General features: G+C 49.1%; 1 protein-coding gene across 3 annotated transcripts in view; it reads left to right on the top strand.

Annotated features, from left to right (window-relative positions):
• The window catches only part of LOC105506940 (core histone macro-H2A.1), a 66,773-nt gene that overhangs the window by 982 nt on the left and 56,841 nt on the right, over positions 1 to 8,950 (top strand). The window lies entirely within an intron of this gene.

The following is an 8,950-nucleotide window of genomic DNA, read 5'->3' as shown; positions in this document are numbered from 1 at the left end:
CCGCCGGGTTCGGTGTGGCCCACGCCGGGTCCTCGCGCGTGCACGACGCCCTCCCAGGCCCTGTCGGGCCGCGCGGGATTCCCTTTGGTTTTGTTCAAAAAACAAACCCGGAAACCAACTTCTCTTCGAAATGCATCCCCTGCCCGCTCCTGTGCGCTTTTGTGGGAAAAAGGCAGTGCTGGCGCCTCCCCTGGTGACCCTTCCTGGGGCGGGCTCACTGGCCAGGCCTAAGGCTGCAGGAGGCCCCGCGGCGCTGGCTGGGCAGCCTGGGCCTGGGCGCCCGGGAGCTGCTGTGAGCGGAGTTGTACTTGGTGAGGCCCCCACCGGCCCGCGAGTTGCCGGCCCCGGCACAATAAGTCGGGCCCGAGCCCCCGGGGACCGAGGTGTAGGCGTCTGGCTCGCTATCTGCAGGGAGGGGAGGGCGGGGGCTACTCGCGGAACTGAAGCCGGGCTGGAGCTGGGAACCGGGTCGGGGAGTGGTCCAAGGGTGGGCTGGAGAGGGGCCACGGGAACCCCCGCTGCTCCCGATTGTCTTGGTATCAACCTTTTGTTTGCTTTGTGGTAGGAAGGGTTTGCTTTCTTTTTTTTTTTTTTTTTAAAGGTAACTCCGGAAGGCTGTGGGCTTCCCCGGGTGGAGAAGGCCAGCGGGAAAGAGCCTCGCTGGGGGTGGGGTGGAGTGGGGAGGTGAGTGCGCAGGATGCTGCTGGCAGTGTCACCTGACAACAGGTGTGCGACATGGCGCTCCCCACCCCCATTCCTGCAGGGGCCACAGATCACTCAAGCAGCTGGTCAGTACATTGTTTGAAAGGTTCTTTTAGACAAGATGTTAGGGGAAATGTTTCTGAGTTTCAAAGTGAGAGACTTCTGTACAAACAACAGGTACAAACCTTGAATTCAACAATTACAGTGACTATAAAGGCCTTGTAAGATTTTAATGACCCAGTAAACAGCACATAAGAATAGACAATTAGAGGGGGGCACTCCTGCTAGCTTCCCTCTTTTCTTCCACCTTTGTGGTTTGAGGTTTTACCGTTAAAGTGGGGGGTGAGGGGAGTGCTTTGTTCCAAAGCTCCCTGCTCCGGGGAGTCGGCATTTTTTAACAGTCTTAGGTTTGAATGGGAGACTCCGAGTTGTAAATTAGGTGGAATTCACCTACTGCAGGCCACCTTTAGGCTACTAGCCTGCTGTCAGAGGTGTTAACTCTGAAATGGACACCTCACGCCTGCAACTGAAATTAATACCCCTTGTACACATTTAACTAGAGTTGGGCAGCAGCATCTCAGTCTTGCACAAGAGACTCTCCGATGAGGATGAGTATGTTTTTAAACTTATTTTTTCTTAAACACAGCAACAAAACTCTTGAAAGACTTCAAATTCTTCCCCCTTCTAGTTTTACAAGGAGAAATAAATCTTTCCAGTCTGTTCTTTGGTTTTGATCTGTTACCACTGTCAGTGCTGATCCCTAGATAAGGCCTTAAGAGGGTTGTGTCAATGAAAATTGTTTGAGGCAGGCCTTTAGAAGGAGGCACAATTTAACTAACGTTTTATTAAACTTTGAGAATTGTCTGGAACTTCACATGTGACATTCTAATATACAACCATGCCACTGATTTAGTTTTTACCAAATAGGCCAGTGTCAGGGAGTGGCACATCTCCATCTGCTGTTTCTTCTGGTCCCTGAGAGAGGAGAACTTGAGGAGCGTCTCGCATTCCTTCCCCATTGAGAAGCTCAGAGTGCATGTGTTCTGGGACCTGTCTTCAGAGCTAGTGTGGCCCCAAGTCACCTAAAAGAGATTTATTTAAATAAAAGCATAAACTGAAAACTTCAAGCTGAAGAACCCAACAAGACTCTATATGTGGTGTTCATCAGAATTGCAACAGCCTCTGGTTCCTATTCGAGTGTCCCCAAGGATTTGTGACAGGCTTTTCAGAGCCCCACTCCTAGAACATGGGCTGGGAAGGGGCAGGAGTGAGTGGGGCCCAGATCGGTCTGTGGGTCCTTCCCACATTCTGTAGGTTTAGAGGTATGTTAGGCCCTGCCTCAGCACTTACAAGTGAGCCTGAGTGAGTCAACTCTTCATTCCAAAGAGTTGTATAGCTTGTTTGCTTGGACCAAACCTGTCAGGTCAGTGTCTCAGAGTCTTTCCATAAAGATTTCCTGAGAATCAGCTCCTGTTCAGGCACTGGGGAACACAGCCATGATTAAGAAATGCCTAGCCCCTACCCTGGGGGAGCTGACATTGGGAGAAGGCAGGCAAGTAGCTGTTGTAAAGTCAGTGCAGAAGGCCCCAAGTAGCCCCTGGCAGGGATAGTAACCTAGCCAGGAGTGAGCCCTTATCTGGCATGGAAAGGTCAAGTTGGCTGGGCAAAGGAGGGCAGATGGGGACAGGTGTTTGAGGCCTGGGGAACCACATATGTGCATCATAGAAGAAAAGAACAGAGGTTATGTGGGGAACTGCCAGAGGCTTGGGATGGCTGAGTCCTGGTGTGGAGGCAGGTGAGGCTTCAGGGAGGGACAAACAGGACAAATCACAAAGGATTCTGCTCAGACCCACACTTTATCCGAAAAGCACCTGAAGGGTTCTGAGCAGGAGAGAGACAGGATCAGGTGTTCTTTTTATTCTTATTGGAAACACGTCTACTCAACAAATAATGAGTGGATTCTACATACTAAGCCTCATCAGAGTCCTGTTCTCTGAAGCCCACACTTTAACTTTTCTCTAAATGGCCTTCCATTAGACTGGTTATCTTAGGGTTTGGCACAACCTTTACAAGAGAGAGGAGTATGTAGGAAAGTTTTTTTGTAAAGCAGGCAGGTGGTAACTTACTGTTAAAATATAACAAGCTGCACAGTTCCTTCAATGCATCTGGGGAAGCAGATCACAGAATGGTGTTGCAGTGGTGAAATTTCAACCCCCAACTAGCTTCCCCAAAACTGTTTCTTGCTTGTGGTGAATGACACTTGTGTTTGTGTTTTGTTTCTTCCTGCCACTGAAAACATAACAGAAGTAAGACACATCTGCTGGAACAAAATGCATGGTTTACGATTTATTTACCATCTCGGTTGATCTGTCTCTTCTGTTTGCAATCCCGTAGTTCACTGAGAGTGGACTGTAGGTTCTTTAATCATCTGACTCACTTTTTGATACGGTGTTTTATGAATGGAGAGAGATATTTTTCTTGATTGGCTGGCATACAAGAACAGGTCTCTGATCCAAGCCAATCAGAGTGCAGCTTGTGAACCCCAGCTCTGTGAGCAATGGTTGTCTAGTATATCCACATGCCTCTGGGGACATGACAGCGGGTGACACTGTTAATCATTTGGTGTGATAGAAGAGGGAAGAGAATGCCGTAAACAGGATTAGTGTCCTGTCCTTCAGAATTAAGTGTCTCAGGTTTGCCTTTGTGATTGGAGTTGATGGGAAGGTGACAAATGCATGTGGATATGTGGGCATTTATCCAGCTGCCAGAATGGATGGGACGGTTCTTCCTCATCAGCAGTTATTTGAGTACTGATAGCTCAGACTCCTCTATCCTCAGGGGTTGGAGATAGGGCTCTTTGACTAGCAACTCCCCAGCAGTTCTAATCAATATTACACGGGATCAATAGGCATGTATTCATTGCTTAGATAATAAAAGACTTCATGATTGACTGTTCCAGTGGCTTCATGAGTGCCCTGATTGTTTAAGGGGTTTCTGTGCTGTAGCTTTAACAGAAGTCAATCTCGGCCGGGCGCGGTGGCTCAAGCCTGTAATCCCAGCACTTTGGGAGGCCGAGACGGGCGGATCACGAGGTCAGGAGATCGAGACCATCCTGGCTAACACGGTGAAACCCCCTCTCTACTAAAAAATACAAAAATCTAGCCGGGCGAGGTGGTGGGCGCCTGTAGTCCCAGCTACTCGGGAGGCTGAGGCAGGAGAATGGCGTAAACCCGGGAGGCAGAGCTTGCAGTGAGCTGAGATCCGGCCACTGCACTCCAGCCTGGGCAATAGAGCGAGACTCCGTCTCAAAAAAAAAAAAAACAAAAGTCAATCTCTTACAGATGTGAGGAAGGTATTTTCCTGCAGTCTATGGTACTGAGCCAGAAGGAGGAGGAGAGGTCACTGGAACCATAGTACTGTCACAGAGTCATAAGGCGTCTGTGTGGCTTATGCCCAGCTATCAGGGCAGTTGGAGTGTTCCTTTCCTGAGAATCCGCAAGGTAGCTCTACAAGCTCCCTGAATTTTGAGTGTCTGGGCTCCTATGGGGATTTTGCCAGGTGTATGTACATGAATGGTCCAAGAGAATGTCTCTGATTGGTGTCCCACTGGCCATAACTCCCTGTCCTGTGGCCTTTGGAAATGCTGCCCTCTCCTTTCTCCCCATCCACTGTCAGTGCCAACTAATCAGCTACCTCGTAGCCAGCATTCGAGTGTTTACCAGGTGCCAGGCAGGGTGGTGGGTGCTTGGAGATACAGTGGTGAATAGAGCAAATTGGTTCATTTCATCAAGACAGACAGGTAAACAGGCAATGATGACACCATGTGCTGAGTGCTAAGAATGGGATAGCTGGTTTCAGAATTTATGTGTAAGTGGGATCTAGAGTGACTGGCAATCATGATGGAAGGAAGGGTTGGAAACTGCATTTGCAGAGTACTGTACATAAGACTAAGAAAAATAATTGAGTATATTAAAGAATAGGGGCAGGCTGAGGGAGATTGCAAGGCACTTTTAGCTGGGCCCTGGGTCTGCAGCTGACACATCCATTGAGGGAACTGGGAGGGAGAGATTTATCCTGGTGGATCTCTGGTTGTTGCAAGTAGAGAGATGTGTTGGAGGTCAACAGGGCCTGTGCACAAGGTTGGAGTCTGGACATGCAACTTCCCCAAACTAGACTGTGACTGACAGAAGGCATGGCCCTGGCAGGAATGCAGAAGAGGGAGCATGTTGATGGATCATTGCCAGAGAAGGCATTGGGACTGCTAGGCAGGATTACTCCAGACAGAGGGGTGGAGAGTCCAGACTGAGCGTCCTGGGTGTGCTGAAGGTGCCAGGGGGAGTGGAGGTGGTCTGCAGTACAGGGAGCAGCCTGTTAGGATGCCTGCTGGGGAAGGATAGGAGGGTGTGGCAGGGCCTCCATGGCACTTTGGTTCCTTTCCCCTACTGCCCCTCCTAGTAGTGCACAGCTTGTTCTCATGTCCACCTTATTCATGTGGTCTACATAGCCAGCCTTCTAATTAGTCCTGTGCTAAAAGAACAGACTGTGTTGCTCCAGTCGCATCTCGATTGCTGAGGGGCCTGCGGTCAGACTCTCTTGCTTCTCACTCTAGCCTGACTCATCTCTCCGTACAGCTCCTCTACAAAAGTTTGTCTTTGGGTAAGCTTTGAGGTTTTATAAACAAGGTTAATGTTTATTGTGATTGATATATAATTGGAGGAGTTGCAGAGATAAAGACCACAGAGATCCCTTCAGGATCAATCACAGAACCTTCATTTTCTAGGCCGATAACAGCCAGAAGGGCAATCAAGCTAACATGCCATGATGAACAGACACAGTTGCCTGAGGACCTATCATTGTCTTCAAAGCATGCAGAGCCATGAGTGAAGGCTCCTGGTTTACTGAAGGACCGAAGAACACATCTTTGTCAGTTTGACCGGATAGTATAACTCTTCTACCGTGACCAGCTTCACTGCCCTGCAGAGATGCTGAGTCCTTAGGAAGCTGCTTTGTCTATGATGTAGGGCTGTCTGTTTCTCAAACAAGGCTGGATGCAGAACATGGGTCAAACAGGGCCCAGTAGGTTTTGGCTGGTAATTCATTCTGGGGTTAGGGTCAGCATTCAGATTGGTTTGTCATGTGACAGAGACTGGCTGTTTCCTCCTTTCTTCTGAGTAAATAGCCAGAGTACATTTCCCAACCTCTCTTGCAATTAGTTGTGGGCACGTGACTAAGTTCTAGTTGATGGATCATAGTCAGAAGTGATGTGCCCCACTCTCAGGCCTGGCCCCTTAAAACCCTCATAAGTTATGATCCATGGTCTTTTTCTGTCCATGGCAACCCTGGGAATCACGCATTGAAGATATAAGAGTCACAAGATGGGAGGCATCTGGATCCATGAATCACTAGGGTGGAGAAGAAACACCAGCCAATCATGAAAACCCATTTTGGATTTTTCAGGAGTGAGAAATAAGTTGTAGAGACTTACTGTTACAGAAGCTAGCAATATCTTCAGTGCAAATGTCCAAGATCTGTTCTGCAAGAAGATGGCCTTTTTTCATCTTATACACATTGTTGTTTTTGTTAACTACTGAGAACTTGCCCAGTGAGTGAGTATCAGGCCCTTACATGGATGCTTTGATTCACTTCTGCCACCAACCGTTTGAGGCCCTTACTAGCATCATCTCCACTTGAAAGATAAGAAAATAGGTTCAGAGGGGTTAAATCACTTGCTCAAAAATGCACAGCCAGTAAGTGGCAGAGCCATGGTTATAATCAGGTCAGTCTGGCTTTGGACTTCTAGTTATTAATCATAATGCTCAATTGCCATTGGCCTCACAGTCACTCTCCCCGTCATGGGTGCCTGACGAGCTGCCCACACCTGCATAAACCTCTAAAGAGCAGGATGGACCTGGCACATTCGTGGGTTTACCTGGAGACTGCACAACTGTGAGTTGATTTTCAAAAGGGTGTTTTGAAACCACCACACGTTGCTGGATGTCATAAGGCTTCATGGCTTAGTCAGAATTCTTTCATAGCTGTGGCTGCAGCTTGGGGAACTATAGTTAGAAGTGCAGAAAGAATATGGGGAGGGGTAAAGTACAGAATCTCTGCAAGACAACCCCGTTGGTGGGGAGACAGACTTGAGGCTGCTTTATTGGACAGGAGCCTGATTCAGAATGAGAAGTGAAGATGTTCTTCTGCCAGCAGGGTGGCACTGGAGGAGCTGTGATATTTCAGACCTTTCTTGGGATGAGTTGACTACAGTGCCTCACATCGAGTGGCTTGCAGTTCAGTCAAGTTGGAGAGGCATGTGCTGGGATATATATATATATTATGGGAACATGAAACAGTGAGCAATTCCAGGCTGTGGTCATGTCCACAAAGCCTCCATGGCAGAGGGAGGCTGTGAGTGTCGGTTCAGCAAGTTGACAAGAGGACAAAGGGCATTCCAGGCAGGAGAACTGCATGTTCAGAGACATCCTTAACACAGTGTGACAGGCTCAAGAAGTCAGGGGTGGCCATGTGAACCAGGGCAGGGGTGACAGGAAGCAGTGCCACCAAAAGTAGCTGAAGGATGCTGTTTGTGGCTAGCTCAGAAGCTCAGACTGATGGGGAATCATCAGAGTAGGCAGAGCTGCTTCTGGTGTCCATAGATTAAGACTGGTGCAATGAGAATAGGTGAGAAGTAAAGAGGCTGAACCAGCGCAGGGAGGGTGATGAGAAGAGGCCTGAGACGTTCTACAGGCGGTTCAGCAGAGCTTGGCTAATGCTTGGGTGCTGTGGGGTGGGCCGAGAAGTCGGGGCCAGGTTGACTGCTGTTTGGCTAGCGTGGTGCATGACAATGACACTGATGAGGCTGAGAGACCCAGAGGAGTTCAAGGCACCCATGGGATTTGTAAGTAGGCCCTTGCCATCAGCAGTCAGAACAGAGCTCTGAGGCTCAGCAGCCAGGTGTTGCACTGGTATAGAGACCTGAGAGACACTGGCATGTTGATGTCAAGACTCCGCTAGAGTCAGAGGAGAGAAAGACAAAGAGCACCACTTTTAAGGAGTCAGTGTGTCTAGGACCTGCCAGGTCTCTGAGTGCTAACGGCTCCTCTCTGGAGGATAGCACTGTCCAGTTCCCACATAGACAGCCCCAGACTTGCCCAGCAGGTCAGCTGAGAAACAAAGCTGAAGTCTGTGCTCTGGTAGGAAAAGGGCTGAGCTGCTGTTAATCATCACTGACCACAGGCCTCCTCTCCTGAAAGAGGGGAGACATTCCGATTTAAAAGCTCTTAGTCCAAAGGCATCGGGTTGTTGGTCTGTGAAACACATTTGTAGTAAAGCAAAAGACTGCTAGGAAACCCAGTGACAGTCTTGCCTGAAAACACAGGCACACATACATATACACATACCGTTTCCTGTTCAGAGTGAGCACAGGCACCTTTTTGCAGGGAATGTTTTAAAATGGAGTTCATCGCAGCAAGGAGGGGATCCAACTAATTGTTTCAGAAAAACCCAGACCCTTCTGGGTCTCTCTAGCCCTCAGTGAGCAGTTAAAACTGGGTACCCCTTGACAGGGTGCTCATGTCAGAGGCCTTTACTCTTCTAACATCACTCCAGAGCCGGGGCCTCTGCCATCTTACCTCTCTCGGGCCTGTCTACACAGTAGCCCCAGAGTGCTCAGAATTCTGTCTGCTGCCCTCACAGCCATCTCTGTTAGGCAGATGATTTGAGATGCACCTGGGGTCAGAGAGGTGTTAAGTGTGGACCATGGCATGTCCTCACAATGTCCCTAGTATAGGTTGAGCATCAGAGTAACAGGAACTCCTGTCCCTGTGGCCTCCAGTGGTCACTGCATTGACTGCTGGTGCTGGAAGGCCCCAAACACCGTGGAGCCTGACCTCAGTTTATCAGCACATGGGAGACCTGCCCAATTGGTTCAGTGAGCAAACATGTTCATAGGGAAGACTTTAGGGGGCCCCAGAACAGGCCAAGGCCCCTCATATCCACTCTCCTAGCACCCTGCACTCTCCCTTTGAAGCATACATCACATTAATCTTTTAAATGACCAGGGGGTTATTTATTGACTTTTCCCTCACCAGTTCCACAGGGACCACATCTGCCTAGCATAGTCCCTGAAGTGAATGCATAAATGAACAGGATGCTCTGAGTAAACATTCAAGACCTTGGGTAGTACTGCAGTAGGAATACAGTTAGGGGCACCCCTCCACCTGCCTGCAGTCTGATGGGAGAATGGGCACAT

This window comes from Colobus angolensis, unplaced genomic scaffold (genome assembly GCF_000951035.1).
Source record: "Colobus angolensis palliatus isolate OR3802 unplaced genomic scaffold, Cang.pa_1.0 Scaffold142, whole genome shotgun sequence".
NCBI lineage: Eukaryota > Metazoa > Chordata > Mammalia > Primates > Cercopithecidae > Colobus > Colobus angolensis.
Note: the sequence above shows the minus strand (reverse complement) of the source record. Positions and strands in the feature narration are given on the sequence as shown.